At 34.3% G+C, this 18,919-nt stretch overlaps 1 pseudogene; it reads left to right on the top strand.

The window, feature by feature from the left end:
- LOC123241863 overlaps positions 1 to 16,381 on the top strand; it is a 111,855-nt pseudogene extending 95,474 nt beyond the window's left edge.
- The last annotated feature ends 2,538 nt before the right edge of the window (positions 16,382 to 18,919 follow it).

Below are 18,919 nucleotides of genomic sequence, written 5' to 3'. Positions count from 1 at the left end.
TGTGTGTGTGTGTGTGTGTGTGTGTGTGTGTGTGTGTGTGTGTGTGTGTGAGAGAGAGAGAGAGAGAGAGAGAGAGAGAGAGAGAGAGAGAGAGAGAGACAGAGACAGAGACAGAGAGAGAGAGAGAGAGAGAGAGACAGAGAGAGAGACAGAGAGAGAGAGAGAAAGAGAGAGAGAGAGAGAGTAGAAAGAGAAACAAAGAGAGAGACAGAGTCAGAGAGATTGATTTAGTTCTCTTCTACATTTTGTGCTCAATTCATTTATCTCTTATTTCTCCTCAGAGGAGTTAAGCAATTGCATTCTGAACTCCCTAGAACCAAACTTCTTTAAATCAAAAATTTCTTGCATTTCTTGAATTTCTTGAATTCTCTGCTGTTAATATAACCCTCCAATTCAGACCTTTAGAGAGCTTATCATTAGGTGATAATTAACTAAAACTCTGAACTCTGAACCTGACATATTCACCATATCCATTTTTAAAACCTTGTATATAAACATTTATAACCTTTCTTTCTAACTCTTACTCTGAGACATGTAATTGAAGCAAGATTTTCTCTGAAAGTTCTGTGAAAATGTCCACTAATCAACTGCCTTATGTTCCACGTACCACTGCTTTAACTATTCTGACAAACAATGGCAATAGCAGCAACAACAACAACACTTCCCTGACCACCTTTATCTTCTTGTACTAGAATGTATACTCTTGAGAGACAGAGATAATCATTCTTGCTTGATTTTTTTGTTGTTTTTTAGTTTTTTTTTATCCCCAGCAGGTAACAATTTGTCATTTTGTAAGCATTTAATAAACACATTTCATTCATTCATTCATTTATCTATCCATCCATTTATTTTATTGTGTTTTTCTAAATATTTTCTTTTATGAACTGCTTAATCTTCCCTCATTTTTACATGTCATTATTATTCTTTCATGTGGTAGATTTATATAGTTTGTTCATTGGTTATTTGTTCCTTCATAATATATTATTTAGTTCCCACTAATATGTGAATACAGCCTTTTTTTTGATTTTATTGATTTAATTATATTGTATTGTGATTGATTAAATATGTACATATTATCTCTGGTTTTCTGGCTAATGCCTTCATTTCCTATCTGGATTTTCAACTTTAGACTTCTCCATTAGGCACTAACCCTTTGCTCCTTCCCTCTTCCCTCTTTCAACTTTTTTTATGTGTTGTCTTCCCCCATTAAGTGGTAAACTTCTGGAGCAATTACTGTTTTTCCTTTTTGTATTTGTTTCCCTAGAGTTTAGAACAAATCCTGGCACTATTATATAGGCATTTAATAACTGACACTTTATAATTTTAATTTCGATAAATGTAAAACTAGTAAAAAAACATTGAAGTATAAGATTGAGTCATGTAATAGCATTTAACATCAAGAAGATTTAAAGATTTTAGTGGGTTTACTATTCTACTAGTTTTATATTTTTGTATATCTTTTTGTGTGAGAGGGTCTTTTGTGTGAGAGGCAGATGCAAGTACCCATCTTTTGTTAATATATCTTATTTGTTAATATATGCCTCTATTAATAAGTAATGTTATTCTCTGGTAAATGGCCTAATATTATTTACTGGTGAAAATTCTGAGTGCTACAATTAAGAAAGACAGTATATAACACACTGGAAGGAACAATGGATTTGAAGTGAGAGAAAGTAGATTCTTGGCTCTAATACTTTGTTTCTGAGTAAGTAAGCATGGCCAAATCATGTAATCCGTTTGTCCTTCAATTCCACATTGATAAAAAGACAGAGTTGGACAAAATGGCCAATAATTTCTGTCAGTATATACTTTAACTCTGATGCTCTGATTTACTTTTTTGAATTTGCTTCCTGATAATTTTATCATTTTTTCCTTTTCATTTATTCCTTTTTATATTTTACTTAACCAATTACATGTAAAAAATTTCCACATATTTCCCATGTTACATGATTCCAATTGTCTCCCTTCCTTACTTCCATCCCCCTTCCCAGAAATAGCAAGCAATTCAGTCTGAATTCTACATGTATTACAATAAAAACATATTTCTATATTGTTCATTTTTGTAAGAGAATAATAATATAAAACCAAAAGACACAAAATAAAAATCCAAATAAATTAAAGTGAAAAATCATTTGCTTTGATCGACATTCAAACTCAACAGTTCTTTCTCTGGGGGTGGCTAACATTCTTTGTCATAAAACCTTTGGAACTGTCCTGGATCGTTGTATTACTGAGAGTAGCTAAGTCTGTCACAGTTGATCTTTACACAACATTGCTTTTGCTGTGTACAATGTTCTCTTGGTTCTGCATCAATTCCTATGAGGCTTTACAGCTCTTTCTGAAACCATCCTGTTCATTTCCTAAGTACCATGAGTTGTGAATTAACCTTTTTTATATGCTTTTATCACATACTTGCTAAGTTTTATAACTTTTTTTCCCATGGATACTATGTATTTTAGTTGGAGAGTGCTCACCAGCTTATATGTAGGGCAGTTTCAAATTACTATTCTTTCTATATCAGTGATGGGCAAACTTTTTAAATAGGGGGCCAAAGGAAAGGAAATGCTCATATGTCAGTTTGTTTCTAAGGCAACTCTTTTGAAGTTTCATTGTATTGTGTCCTACTCATTGTTTTCGATAGATTAGAAACAATTTTGTGCATCCAGATAGAACATTTCAGGGTGCTGCATCTGGCCCGCAGGCTGTAGTTTGCCCATCACTGTCCTATACCATTTTGAATATTCTTTCCACTACTACTAATTAAGAAAATTGAATGATTGCTAAGGAGGAACACCTCTGTGTGTGTGTGTGTGTGTGTGTGTGTGTGTGTGTGTGTGTGTGTGTGTTCTGGAGCTATATCATAGAAGAACAACCATATGGATTACTTCCTACATTCTTAAATCTCTTCTCTGGAGATCCAATCTAAGAGGGTGAGTGTGACATGGGCAAGTATGCCCAGAAGAGGTTTTAAAAAAAATAAGAATTGGAAGCAATAGATGAAGGTGGTAGTGATAGATTTCATTTTTATATAAAGAAACACTTCTTAATACCCAGGTTTTAAAAAGGGGAAGTAAGGATTTAAATTGCCTAAAGCCATATTAAATTCCACCTCACTTGTGACCTTCAAAGTTTAACTGGTCACTTATTAGATGTAATGTAAATGGAATTCTTCAAGCATAAATTGAACTAGATAGATTCTGAAGTACTTTCCAAATCTGAGTTTTTACCCTAAATAATGATATTTGGCTTATTGTCTGTATCAGAAGGTATGCTCCTATAAGAATGCAAGGAATCCCTTTCAAAGGTAATTTGAAATGCTCTGGTTTAGAAAGAAGGTGATAAAAGGTTCAATTGTTTGTGTAAGTTTGAAGAGATGCAATTTTCACCACCTCTTTCTCCAAGCTTAACTGATATGATCATGACACTTAGTCACAAATGATGTTTCAATCTTTCAACAAGATAGCCAAATATTCTTTATGAAATATGTTCTTAGGTTACTTCCCCTTCCTTATTTCCTTATCTATCTGTTGAGGTTCTGCTCTGCTCCTGGGGTAAAGGAAGTGTTGTTCCAAGCTTGCTCTGTAGTCTTCTCTTGTGCTTGGAGTAGACTGAGTCATGTTTGGGTCCCTCAATATACACTTTGAGGTGGCAGTCCAGCTGTTTTTTTGTGGGCAGACATAGCAATTTTGTCTAGCTAGATTCCACTCACTCTGCTCCTGTTTTTCCCATTGTCTTCTAACCTGGGCTCTCCTGGTCTGCTGTTTTGTTGGCTGAGGCCATGTGGAATTTCTTAGGACTGGTGTTGAACTGCTCCACAAGCAGCCATTTCATCGCCTCAGCTCTTTGGCAGCACTTTGGGCTGTTCTACTGCTCTGCCCTTTTCTTACTTCAAGCCACATGGAATCAGTGGGGCTGGCAATGGAGCTGGTGGTGGTCTTTTCACCATCTGCCATTTCCTTGTCTCATGCCAATTGTCAGAGGTAGAGCTGGTTCTTTGATGCTGCATTCCCTGGGTGACTCTCCCTTCTCACCCCAGTAAAATACATGCATCTTGTTTTCTTTTTTTTAAGTGCTTTATTTTCTATTTTTGTGTGCTTGGAAGGTTTTTGTGAGCTGAGCATCCCTTATTCTGCCATATTAGCTCCCAGCAGGCATCTAAACCTTTTCATTTTTTTTCCAAGAATGATAGACAATGAAAAACTAGCCACACTTTCTGAGGTTTTAAAGAGCTAGATTAATTTCATAAATTGTACTTTGGGAGTTGCTTGCTTATACTTTAAAAGGAAGACTTCTAAAGAGGCAAGTAAGGGACTTTTCTCCTGTTGCTCCATCAGAGACATGTCACAAGAGCTACTGGATGAGTAGAGGATAATACTTCTACCCAAGAGAAAAGTCAAATATATAAGAACAATCATGGAAGAAAAGAAATAGAGAGGAAACAGATTCAAGGAATATAATCCCTTATGAATAATATTTCCTATAGGTTTAAGAAAGGAGAAGGTACAATAAAACTAGTAGAGTAGTCTGCCAAGAAAAGACATTTTACCTACTTGGAGTTTCATAAGGACTCAATAGGAAAGAATAAACTTCCATACCACCACACCAGCCTGTTCCAAGAGTTTTGAGTGCAGATTTCCTGACACACTATTTTATGTGTGGGCCTCATTCCCATTATACTTTGAGGTCATTCTTCCTATGAATACTGTGTATATTTTTGCATTGATATTAAAGCTTTTATTGTCTTTGCTAAAAATTAAGCAAATCAATTGCCATATTTGTTTTGTCTTTTAAAAATATTATTTATTTTTTAACATTTTTTTCTTTTTAAATTTTGAGTTCCAAATTATCTCCCTTCCTCCCAACCTTAACTCACTCACTAAGGCAAGGAAAAATTATTTCAGTTTATATGTGAAATGAAGCAAAACATTTCCATATTAGCCACATTGCCATAAAAAGCAAAAAAAAAAAAGAGGGAGGAAATTACACTTGTTTGCATTCAGATATCAGACAGTTATCATTCTGGAAATATATACCATATATTATCATGGTAACTTTGGAATTGTCTTCGGTCATTGTATTGATCAGAGTAGATAAGTATTTCATAGTTGATCATCATTACAACATTGTTGTTCCTATGCACCATAATCTCTTGGTACTTCTTATTTCACATTCTACTTGTTTAAATGGATCTTACCATGATTTTTCTGAAAACATATGCTACCTATCATCACTTCTTATAATGCTATAGTATTCCATTGCAACATATGCCACAACTTCTTTGGACAATCTCCAACTAATGAGCATCTTATCAATTTCTGAACCTTTGCCACCACAAAAAGAATTGCTTTAGAAAATTTTATACACACATTTTTTTCTTTTTTAATTTGTTCTCTTTAGAGTACAGACCTAATAATATTAAAATGGATCAAAGGGCATACTCAATTTTCTCTTTGGGCACAGTAGCAATTTTTTATCCAGAACAATTGGGCCAGTTCATAAATCCACTGCAAATTTATTAGTATACCTATATTGCTTCATCCTTTTAGGATTTGTTATTTTTTAATAGATGTTACCTGATACCTCAGAGTTGTTTTAGCTTTTATTTCTCTAATCAATAGTGATTTACAGTATTTTTTCAGAAGACTATACTTATCTATGATGTTTTCTTCTTTTTTTATTCATTTCATTCATATCTTTGAACATTTATCTTTTGGGAAATTGTTCTTATTTTTAAGAATTTTACTTGGATTTTGAAATATGCATAAATTTAGCCTTTTCTAGAGAAACCTGATGTAATATTTTTTTAATATATCTTCATTGTCTATAGTTTGTTGCTCAACTGTTCAATTGTGCCTGATTCTTCATGACCTCTTGGCTCTGGAAGTGATGACATCCCTTGTTCTCCTATGACCACAGGTGCTACTGTTTCTTTCTATCTTGAAACTGCAAACAGAGCTCCTTCTCCCTTGTGATGAACCAGAAACACTCCTTTTCTTAGATGGAGAAATTCCTTTGGATGATAGAGGTACTAATTAATACCATCTACACCCAGTGCTAGTACCCTGTAATCTCTTTCTAGTCAGTTGTCCAACCCTCTTTATATTTTCAGGCTGAAGGTTCTTGAAGCTGCTGTTGCTTCTGCTCTCACTAACACAACTGCTCCCAAAACCAACCACTGGCATTGCCACACTACGTTATAGGCTGATGTTCACCTTGTTGTTATGTATTTCTCCCGTCAATCTCCTAAATCGTCCTGGCTACAAATATTTACCTTTTGTTAACTCCAATACTACAAATTTTGATTTGAGGAGTTATTTCAAAGTTGTTTGGAGGTATATGTGGAGAGAGTTCCATTGGGTTGCCAGTACTCTGCCATCTTGGTTCCACTGCTATGATTGCTACTGGGAAATACACAGAGAGCTGGCATAATTTGCTCAAGGTCACATGGATTCAGAGTAAGGACAAATAACTAGACCCTCAATCAATAAATCCAAGACTTTATTCACTGGCACTTTAATATTAAATCCATATCCTTCCTCCTACAGCATGTTGCCTCTAATTAGTTCTTCTCAACTAAATGACTTACTTTATAGACAAATTATTTTGTTAAACACTAAATTCTTTGTTATAAATTTTAAAATGCTTACAAGTATGTTTAGTATTTTTAATTTTCTCTGCCAAAATGCATATTAGGTTCCTTCTTCCCCTCTCCTTATGTATTAATTTTCATCTTTACAATTATAGCATATTCTTTTCTAGTTTCTTCCCAGAGAACTTTAGGTCATTCTAAATTATTTCTCAGTTTGTACTATGGGGATATTTCACAATTTAGTTTCCAAGACAACTTAATCATCAAGTAAAGCAAAAAAACACAGTTGGCATTGAGGCTTATAACATTAAAATTCTGAAACACTTACTTTGCTTTTTAATTTTTATGCTTTCCTCTAGTTAATTAAATCAAAGATATGTAAAGATGTTTGGGTCATACTGCCCATTCCCTTGACAGAAAACTATTTCCTTTCATTAAACTTAAATGAGTCAAACACTTCCCATAAGAAACCATTTCATTCGACTCATATTTAGTTTCAATTTCTTTTGCTCAATTTCATTTCTCCTAGTTATGACTCTGTGAACATGATTCTTTTCCTATGCTTTCCCTTTATTTATTTTTCACATATTTGAAATACTTGTAGAACGTTATCATAATCTTTTATTTTTTAAAAAAATGAGCCTAGTCCATTAGGTTGCTGTTATATTTTTCTAACATATTTGGGGAACATTTCTGAAGATTAGCAACAGAAACCTACTAAGGTTTTCAGATGGATTGGAAAGCAATATTCTATGACTTTTATGAGAAAAACCCGAAGATAGCATCTCATTAAATTAATCAAAAGGTAAATAATATCTACTATGTTCATATTCTGGTTTTAGGGGGTAAACAAATGTATAAGACAAGATAAAACTGACAAGTGTCATCAGTCATTCTTATCTTGAAATACTTCCAGTTTGCCTGGACTCTCTTGTACATGATGAGTGCTTAAACAAACCAAAAAAGAAATATCTCATGAATTGATTGAAATTATCTTAGGAATCAAGAGTGACCAACCTCAGGTTGTCTATTTTGGGAGGGAATTTTTCAACATCAAGGAAAACAGTCCTAATAGATTTGGCATTTTGAGAAGAAAATGTTTAAAAAAACACATTAATGACTATTCAATATTATTTTTATTCTAGTAAATAAATTGATGATGCAAATAAAATGAATGAAGCAATTCCTACATTCTGAGAGCTTGAAGTCTAATGGAAGGAACAAGAAGCATAAAATAAATATAAGTATATATAGATTAACTCTGAAGCAATTAGAAATAATTAAGTACAAAGAGAATACAGACAAATGAATATAAAATGGTTGAGAGTAAGGCAGTTTTGAAAAGGAGGGCATTATCATTTAAAGGAATTAGTGATTTGTTGTATATGCAATAACTGTTTAGCAGTGCCTTGAAAGAGAGATTTTAGTGGATGGAGGTGAGGTGGAAGCACATTTCAGGCATGGGGAAAAGAAAGCTCATGCAAAGGCAGGGTTATGAGAGATGGAGTATTATATGACAAAAAGATAGAGGACCAATTTTGTTTGATTGCAGAGTGTAGGAAAAGAGTCATTGTCTAATAATCCTGGATATTGGATTGGAGACCAGTTGGTTGTTTTTTTTAATTGATGAAAGGGAATTTAGAGATTATCCACTCAAACTCCTTTCTTAAATGGAAACAGAAGATGAAGACCAAAAATGTTAAAAAATTAGTTCAATGAAACACAATACTAGAACTAGCATTTAAACTTTAATGTTTTTTTCTCTTTCCAAATCCAATCCTCCTTTCATTACATTACTTCAAAAATAAAAAAAAACAAACATATATATACATATTCCCTTACAACAAAATTTTAAGGTAGGTAGTGAAAGGATCGTTATTACCATTTTACAAATAGGGAAAGTGAGGAACTAATTAGATTAAACATAGAGTGATACAATGAATATGATGTTAAGAATGGGATTTAGACATGAATGTCAGGATCTTAAACGTACAATACTTTTTTTTTTACTAGACAGTGCTACTTGTTGTCACCACAATGTCTCATTCATATCAGGTGCTGAAGAATGTTTTTTTCTAGTTAAATTTTTTAATATAAATAACTTAAATATTCTAGTGTCTTCTCTAGGAGCCCAGGCTGTGGATTATATCTGATTTATATTTGATTAATTTTCTTTTAATACTTCTTAATGATTCTGGAATAGCTAAATAGTTTAAGAATAAAATAAAATTAAAATACGCAAGTAAGGAAATTGTATTTTCTGGGTAAACATTGCATATAGATATATAGATATATAGATATAAACAGAATTAATCTTATTTTGAAATACAGATGTGTGAAATATATATTTATGTAGATAAATATACATATTTCAAAATAAGATTCATACTTTCAAGTTTGGAGCCCTGGATGCTCTGAGCACTAAGTGCTTCTGGAATCTAGCATCTTTAAATAGTGTCTTTTACTTAGGGTCCCAAATGCTTTCTAAACATCTCATTAATCCCCACAATCCTCCTGTGGGCATAGTTCCACTAGAGAAATGCAATCTATTTCTTAATGCGATTTAGGATTTGCATGCTTGTTCTTCCTACTGAATGGTATTTCATCCGTTTCAGAATCATTAAAAAGCATAAAAAATATTTTAATCAGATATTTTAAAAAATCCTTTAAGAAACTGACTAGATTTTAAGCCATTTTCTATAGCCTATTTGCAGTGATTCTCAGAGGCATTCTAATTGATTTGCCCCAATTAATTTAAACACTCGCTAATGATGATAATAATACCTCACATTTATATAAGGCTTTAAGGTTTTCAAGGTGTTTTGCATGTTTGATCATCCCCAAAATCCTGAGCTATAGGTGCTCTTATTTTCCCCATTTTACATATAAGAAAATGCAATTTCAGTGAGATGAAATTATTTTTCCAGGGTCCTATGCAAGTGAATGACTGCAAATGGAGTCAAGTCTACATCTCCCCAACTTTAATACCAGGGCTCTCATATATGAATATAGTCCACTTTTTGGTATTTCACGTATTTCTAATCTTCCTGAGTTTTGTCAAGACCTTAGCATCTTTATTGCATTTACATGAATGATTATGATGAACTAGATGTGAGAAAGATAAAGTCAATGATAGATGCAACTTAACCAGACTGCCATGTCAGTTAGTTTAGCAAAAACCAATAGAATCCTGACATTGACTTTGCTTAATTCTTCTACTTTTTCTTCTCATATTTATCTTTTCATTCTCTCCCTGTTGCCACCCACTCTCCTTCTTTTCCTTTCACCTCTCTATTCTGATGATGTTTACCTAATTCTTATCCACTTCTCTTATCAGACTTGATTTGCTTCCTTTAGTCTTGTCTTTCTCTTCTTTTCCCCCCTCTTTCTCATCTCTCTTTGAGGATTTCTCTTATAACAGATTCAGATTCAGTGTACAACTACATAATTGGCAATATCATATCATAATTCAAATAAATGCAATGTAAGCATCAATGTAGCAGACATCAGATAAGTCAACAAATTAAGTGAGTAATCCTTTTTAAATGACTGTCATATATCAGACATTGTGCTAAGCTATGCTGGGTTTGTACCCTAAAGAGATAATAGGGAAAAAGACTAGTACAAATACATTTATGCCTGTGCTCTTTGTAGTGGCAAAAAAATTAGAAAATGAGGGTATGCCCTTCAAATGGGGGATGGCTAAACAAATTGTGGTATCTGTTGCTGATGGAATACTATTGTGCTCAAAGGAATAATGAACTGGTGGGATTCCATGTGAACTGGAATGACCTTCAGGAATTGAAGCAAAATGAAAGGAGCAGAACCAGGAGAACATTATACACAGTGTAATAAGGGAATTGACAATGAAATAGGGGAATTAGTTTTAGATGTAATAAGGGAATTAGGCAGTGTAATAAGATACTGAGGTAATGGGGTGATACGGGACCAAAGGCTGGAGGTAATTAAGGGAATAGGCTGAAGGTAGGGTTGTAATAGAGGATAAGGCAGGCAAGGAACTAAAGGTAGGTGTGAATAGGGAGAAGACACTGAGGATAGGTGTTTATGAATCCCTAAAGCAGTAAAGTGGATAAGGAAGGTACAATGGTGAAGGTGGTAAATTGAGGTGATAGGAGAAGTAAGGGATTTACCAAGTTTAGGAAATATAAACATAGAGGTATAAAGGTTTGCAAGGGAGAGTATGAGATACTTTGGGCAAACAGCTACAGCCTGGGAGAGACTGACTAGGAAACAGGATTTGAGACAGAGACACTAAAAGGAAACAGACTGAGCCCTTCAAGTAGGAAGGGCACTTCTACAGACAAGGGTTAGGGCCAGCCAAGAATGGTTTGAAACTGACTAGAGGGCTGCTAGTCAGTTTCTCATGTTTACAAAGGAACAGTTCAGAGGAAGTATAAGATTGCACTTCCTCCAAAATGGACACCTCCAACTCCCTTCACGACTCAGAGATTATATGATTCCTTTCTTCCCTTCTCCCTCTCTTATCAATCAACTAATGAAGTAGCCAAAGGTTTTCATTAAAATAAAACCTGGGTTTATTAATTTAAGGGTTGATTGGAAAGGTTAGAGGATACAAGGTAACCCTAACAGCCACCTAGAGAAAGCTTCAGATGGGGAAGGGAGCCAGGAACGTGAAACTGAGAAAGGATCTGCCTTAACTCAGCTCTCAAGTGGTTTTGTAATCAATGGGGTTAGGAAAGTTGGATACAATGATTCAATAGATTATTTGTAACAAGGGTAAGCCCTATTTGACTATTTAAAACTATCAAGTTTAAAACTAACATTCCGATCTATCCTCCTTTCAAAACCCTCACAGAAATTCAGGCAGAGAAGGAAAACTGAAGATGGGGAATAAGGGAGGTTAGGGAGATTCAAAGGACATTACTAAACTAACAAATTTTTAAGAGAAAAGCTGCAGAATGTAAGCCAAGTTTCAATCCAAAGAAAGAGCTGAGATTGACCCTACTCCCCTCCATGAGTTCCCAGGGTCAACTGACTTTTCCTCAAGATTCCAAACCCTATCAATTGTAAGAAATTTTCTGCAGCAAGGCTTTGCAGGGCTGACATGCACTCTATTTGGACTACAGCAGAGACTGACACACTGTGGTACAATTGAATGTAATGGACTTCTCTACTAGCAGCAATGTAATGATCCAGGACAATTATGAGGGACTTATGAGAAAGAACACTATCCACATTCTGAGGAAGAGCCCTGGGAGTAGAAACACAAAAGAAAAACAATTGCTTGAACCAAAGGGTTGATGGGGATATGATTGGGAATATAGACTATAAACAATAACCCTAGTGCAGATATCAATAATATGGAAATAGGTCTTGATCAATGAAACCAGTAAAACCCAATGGAATCACCACATTGGCTATGGGAGGGGGTTAGAGGAAGGGGAGGGAAAGAACAGGAATTTTGTAAAGATGGAAAAATATTCTAAATTAATCATTTAAATAGAATTTTCCAAAAAAAATGAGGCAAAAACAAATCAAAAAAGAACAACAATAGTCCCTGTTCTCAAGGAGATTATACCAGATAATATGCAAATACTTATGTATAAACTAGTTAAATGCAGACTATAGTAGAGCTAATCTTAGAGTGGAACTATTATCATCAAAGGGTTTGGGGAAAGACTTCTCATTGTGGGTGAGATTTTAGCTGAGACCAGAAGGAAGTCAGGAGAATAAGGAGATAGATACAAAGAGGGAGATAATTGTAGGCATGAAGGATGGAGAGTTAAAAGTCATAAATTGAAGACATGAAATTTATTTTGTAAGGAAAAGCCAAGAGAACAATATCTTTGGAGAATAAAGTATAGACATATAAGAGACATAAGAAGGTAACTACAGTTGAACTCTTTGTTCCAACAAAAGAAATGAAAAATTATATTTGTATCATTGTTTACCAAATGTTTATCCTCAAAACAATCATTTGAAAACATGTTATTTTTGATACCATTGTACAGATGTGGAAAATATACTTGAGAGGTTTAACGGTTTGCCTAGAGTAAATGTCAGAGTAGCTGCTTGAACACAAATCTAGGTGTCCCCTTACACTACATCATGTTCCAACCCAAAGAAATAGGACTAATGCCAAATGTTTATTCTTAGATAGTTAATAAGATGCCAACTCAAATCATCCCACTTCATTTCTTTTTGGGCTTCAAGCTCTCCCTTCTGAAATCTCCAGACCTTAACCCTGAACAAGATCGATTTCCCCTTTAAGTCATTTCTCTTTTATTCTCTTCCTAAATATAACTCTACAGGTCTTTTTGGAAAGATAACAATTATAATCATATCAGCAATGTTGCTAGTAACTCACTGTTCTTCATCTGTGACAAGATGTTGAAATGTTGAAATATGTAAGATTGAGGGTTTCTGCAATTGCTATGACAATGAATCATTTAAAATGCTCCATTCCCTGAAGAGATAACTTGAGGCTACGGTATTTGAACAAGCCCCAGTTTTAAAAGGCAGCTAAAGATAATTATTAAAAAATTCTGTTAAGATGTGTGCATGGATCACATAGAAAGCAAATGAAAGAGATTGGGTCACTTACCTCTAGGAAATTCCTACAGTACATAAACCAAGATGAAAGTTTACTTCTGACAAGCAATCTGAAATCCAGGTGCTTATTGAAAATTAAAAGAATCTCTTTTATAATTGTTCACCCTCAAGTTTGAAATCTTAACTTTGATGGGGTGAAGGGAGGAAGGTAGAAAGGAGGATGGATGGAAGAAAGAAGAGAAGGAGGTGGAGGAAGGGAAAGGAAGGTAGTGGTCCCCACCCCCTGCAGGGGGAAATTGACTAGAGCCCTTCTGGGCTCAAATAAAAGATCAGAGAGGAACTTAGGGTTTAGAATAGCTAGGTTTTATTTAAATTAGAAAAGGAAAGGTCTAGGGAAAATTAGGAGGTAGAAAGAAGAGGAAAAGGCTCCAAGAGATAGCTTAGGATCCCAGAGCCTCCAGGCTCAAGAGAGCGAAAAGATGCCAAACTTTCTCTTCCATACTTTCGGTGACACCTCCCACAAAGGAAGTGGGAGGTATTGGCGGAAGTTGTAGTAGGGAACCCTGAGAGTTGTAGACTCCAGGGCTTACAATAATTTTAAATGACACATAACAAATAGACTATGCCATCTAGCATTCGGAATTTTGACTCTTAATAGTTAGGATCAGGAAAGTACAGTGATTTCATTCCGCTTATTGTGAGTATAAAAGGAGAAAAAAAAAACAAAAATATTTTATATAGCTGAAGTGCCTAGAAGGTGACAATTGAAGAATTTTCAGATAAGAATTTTGTTTGAGAAATTCTGAGTCTTTTTAGTTTCGTAGTTTGAATGTTATGGCATCCTTAGTCTACAATAATTTATAATTGCCTACTATGTTCCCTACACTGTGTTTTTTGCTAAATTTACAAATAGATGCAGAAACAGTTTCTGCCCTCTGTCTAATGGGAGGAGACAACATAAACATAATTAGATAATATAAGTTATCTAGTTGTTCTAAAAGTCTTATGGCAATTTTAAATTTAAAGCAACTTAGAGTAAAGGTAAAATAATATGACAGGAAGGCATAGTAGCAACTGGGAAAACTAGGAAAAGCATCTTTCAGAAGGTGAGTTTTGAACTTAGGCTTGAAGGAAGACAGGATAACTAAGAGTCTTTTGTAAGGGAGGAGGGTGTTCTAAGTACAAGAAACAACCTGTGCAAAAACAGGGATTTGAGAGATGGTGGGTTAGGGTTTAATAACTATGAAGAGACCAGGTAACTGAATTTTAGAGTGAATATGAGCATATAAATTTAAAACATTGAAAAGGTAGGAAAGAGTCACGTTGAGAAAAACTTTAAGTGATAAAGAGGTTCATATTTGATTCTGAAGGCAATGAAGAGAGAGAAAGGGTAACATAGACCTATGCTTTAGAAAATTATTTGTATACCCAATATAGAGAGCCCACATGCTGATTTGGAGTCACCTCTATTTGCAAATGAATTAGCAAAATGACTGTGTATAGAATTAGCAAAAGGTGTATGCTATGTACAAAATAATAATAAAAAAAGTCTTCAAATCAATTGCCTCAAAACTGTGAAAATGAAATTCTTGTAGCAGGCATTTGTGATTTGACATTAACATCTATGACCAGTGCTAAAGAAACCAATAATTATTCCACTGAGAACTGATCTTTAAAATTACTGTTGTCATTTTTGAAATGCTTGGACTTGGTGTGCAAGAAGAATCTGACTTACAGTGCATTTAATTTTTTTCAGTGAAGAACTGTACCATCAAGAGGAAGCAGAGCACAAGAAACAACTCTTTCTGGAATCCAAAAATAGTGAAAATGGTTTGAGGTTTTCAGATTCCTCTCCAAGGACTCCACCAGAAACTTACTGGACTAATTGGGCTTCTCCTATTTGGGGGTTTGCTTGTACTCCGAAAAATGACTTATGTTTGAATACATTTGCCCCTTTCTCTTTTAGGGTCTGGGAAAATTTCTCATATCAAAAACACTTCCCTCAGCAATATTTCTAAATCTAGACTATAGAAATTAAGGTAAAAATCTGAAGACACTGGTCTTGTCATGTCTTAATCTTGGTTCTCAAGTAAACATTTTATTGATCATTCTTCCATTAAACAAATGCATGAGTAAAAATATAGGTGAATCAAAATGTACACAAGTTGATAAAGATAACCCGAAAGATAAAGCCACTGATGAAAATGCTCTTCTTGTTCCATGGAAACCACTGGAAGCCAGAGTAGCCAAAAGGAAGAAAACTAAAGAAGAAAATTAATAATATCATCAAAGGTCCTTTATAAAGAAAGTGCATTTCTTTTTGAAGGGGATATTCATCCTTTTATTAACAATGGCTCTTCAATGGATAAATCCCTGGATCTGCTGGATCTGACTGATCAATTTTCAGCTATCCATCACTGAGGAAAAGCTACAGAAAAGTAGATACTGGTGGTTATGAGCCAATAAAAACTAAAGGCAAGATGAGATAGTGAAATTGTTAACTTACCTCAATTCTATGGTCAAATATTTGTACAGTAAAACACAAACTTGACAAGATAAAGATAAGTCATCCTTAGAAAATATCCAGTGGAGCATAGATGAGCAGGAGATCTTTATCAATATAAAATGGATATTAATGTATTACCAAGGTTGATAGTCAATTGAGATTAGGTGAGACTGTGGACATGGAATGTATGTTATTTTGGTGAAATTGTGCTTTTAAAAATCAAGAATGAGGAGAAAAAGGGAGAGAAAAGTATGAAGCAAGAAAGAAAAATGAATGCAAGCTTATCAAAATTGTTTGATCAGACAACACATAAAGAAAATGAGTCCTATTTGTCAGATAGTTCTCCACCAAGTGAGCAAGAAAAAAATCTTAATATGGAAGATTAAGGAAGATTATCAGTTGCTGCAAAGAAACGAAACAGTTGTGACAATATACCTGATAAAATCTAACAAAAAGCATTTGTGAAGCCTTATTTTAATGGTGATGAAAGAAAGAACATATTGCAAAATTTCCATCCTATTGAGGTAATATGGAAAGAAGAAAAACAGAGAAAAGTGCTTGAACATACATATAAAGAAAGTGAAATTTATTATGCCTATATTCAAGAAGAAGAAAGGAAAAATTCACTAACATTCTGTTCATGTCACTGATTTTACCATATTCCTTCTATCACACCTGACAAATTCTGGGAAGTTGGCTTTCACTCAAATTTAAACTTGTGCAGACAGAAATTACATCAAGGGAGGTCTTGATTCTTGTCCACATTCAAAACAATGCAATGTTTTCTCTCAAAGTCAAAAAAGAGAATACATAGATATTGAGGAAATTGCAAAAGATTCCAAGAGAAGATTCTTCATTTATTTATATTTAAGTTTGGAATAAAAAATTATTTCTTCCCCTCACAAATCTGATATAACTCAATTTATATATCACTTAAATACTAGCTATAACAAAATATTTTAAATGATTTAGTATATTTATTATTCTTATGCAATTTTTCTTGATTTTGCACCTTTGAAACAATGAAGTGACTCCATTTTGCACTGTGTAAAAAATTGGATTTTATCTTTTTTGTATTATCTAAATATAGTAAAAATTATGATAAAAAGAAATAACTTTTGCACTTGAGTGGATAGAAGTGGGGAGACATGAAGTAGGAGAAACAGAAATGAATCGCAAAAGTCTAGGGCAATCAGTTACTTAAATAAATCACAGAAAGGAGATTGGAGTTAGAGGGTGCACCAAGATGATAATTGAACTTCTGGGAAGTGATAAGATAACCAAAAAGAGATAGAATTAAATGAAAAGAAAGACTAGTATAGAGCTTTGGCTGCTACACATAGGAATGAAGAAATAGTAAAGGAGAAGGAAGAGTAGTCAGATAATGAGGAGGAAAAACAAAAGAATTCAGTGTCATGAAAAACTAGAGTATCCTGGAGGAGAAAAAGTGATCAATTATGTCCTATGCCTCAGAAGCTATCAATAATCCTTATCTCCCTATGCCTTTTCATTCTATGGAACAATCATCTAGGTTTCATAAAATTTCCATAGAGTATCAATATACAACACTGGAGTTCTTATTCCTTTTCCATGTATGTTATCTGATATTTTTCATTCTCAATTCGTGACTATCCCACTTCTATTCTTTTTTTTTTAATTTTTTTTTAAATTTTAAACCCTTAACTTCTGTGTATTGACTTATAGGTAGAAGATTGGTAAGAGTAGGCAATGGGGGTCATGTGACTTGCCCAGGGTGACACAGCTGGGAAGTGTCTGAGGCCGGATTTGAACCTAGGACCTCCTGTCTCTAGGCCTGGCTCTCAATCCACTGAGCTACCCAGCTGCCTCCTCCCCCACTTTTATTCTTGATCATATCTGGTCTGGATAGTGTTCCTTTCTTACACTTCTTTTATGGCAATACAGTTGGCACTTTGTGACAGAGTCCATTCATGCCTACCATATTCTTTAACATTTTACTTTCTGTTTACAATTTAATCCTTCTGAAGAGAATAATTGTACAAACTTTGGGAAATACATCATTCATTTGTGGGTGACAAGAATGCTTCTATTCAACTACAATGTTCAATCATTTTGTTTGATTTTTTAGAATATGACTTAATTTTTCTTCCATAGACTTATCCTTATGTGAGGAGGCAAAATATAGTACTGTTGGTGACAAAGAAGGGGTCCACATTATAGGAGAGAGTATGTGGTAGTTAGTGGAAATTGTATTCATGTATATGCTAAGTAGATATTTTACTTTAGTCAAGACACACACTTTATTTGACCTCAATAAAATGAGGATATATAAATAGATATTAACATATAATGCTTATTTAAAGTAGGTGTATAGCTGACCTCTGAGGAAGAAAGATGGAATTATAGGTTAAGTCAACAAACATTTAAGTACATGTTATGTGCTAAGTGATACATCAAGTACTACCTTAGCCACATAATGGCAATGTGACTCTTAGCAAGTAATTTTAATTCTCTCCTTTTGTTAACTTTCTTAGGTTATAATATTCAGTGAAGGTGCTGACCTACATTGGTAGAAAGGGTTTAATCATCTGGAATTTTCCTATGCCCAGGAAATCATAGATCCATTTCTTTTTTCTTTCTTTATTTAGGGCTTTAACATTTACAAAGTGCTTTGCATTATAGTATGTGATATTCATAATATTCCCATGAAATTAGTATGATCATTATACCCATGTTATAAACTGGATGTGAGAGAAATTAAATCACTTGTCCAAGGTCACATTACTAGTAACTATTAGAAATTGAATTCAAATCCATTCCTTTCTTATTCAAATCTATTTTTCCTGATTCCAGGTAATGCCATACTGCCTTTTTTTACATTTTTTTAAACATTTATTAATATTCATTTTTAATATGGTTACATGATTCATGCTCCTACTTTCCCCTTCGCCCCCCGCACTCCCCCCACCCATGGCCAATGCACATTACCACTAGTTTTGTCATGTGTCCTTGATCAAGACCTATTTCCAAATTATTGGTACTTGCATTGGTGTGGTAGTTTCGAGTCCACACCCTCAATCATGTCTACCCCGACCCATGTGTTCAAGCAGCTGTTTTTCTTATATGTCTCCTCTCCTGCAGTCCTTCCTCTGAATGTGGGCAGCATTCTTTACCATAAATCCCTCTGAATTGTCCTGGGTCACTGTATTGCTGCTGGTACAGAGGTCCATTACATTCAATTTTACCACAGTATATCAGTCTCTGCGTACAGTGTTCTTCTGGCTCTGCTCCTTTCGCTCTGCATCAGTTCC

Source organism: Gracilinanus agilis, chromosome 3, assembly GCF_016433145.1.
Source record: "Gracilinanus agilis isolate LMUSP501 chromosome 3, AgileGrace, whole genome shotgun sequence".
Lineage (NCBI taxonomy): Eukaryota > Metazoa > Chordata > Mammalia > Didelphimorphia > Didelphidae > Gracilinanus > Gracilinanus agilis.
This window is presented reverse-complemented; position numbering and strand designations above follow the sequence as displayed.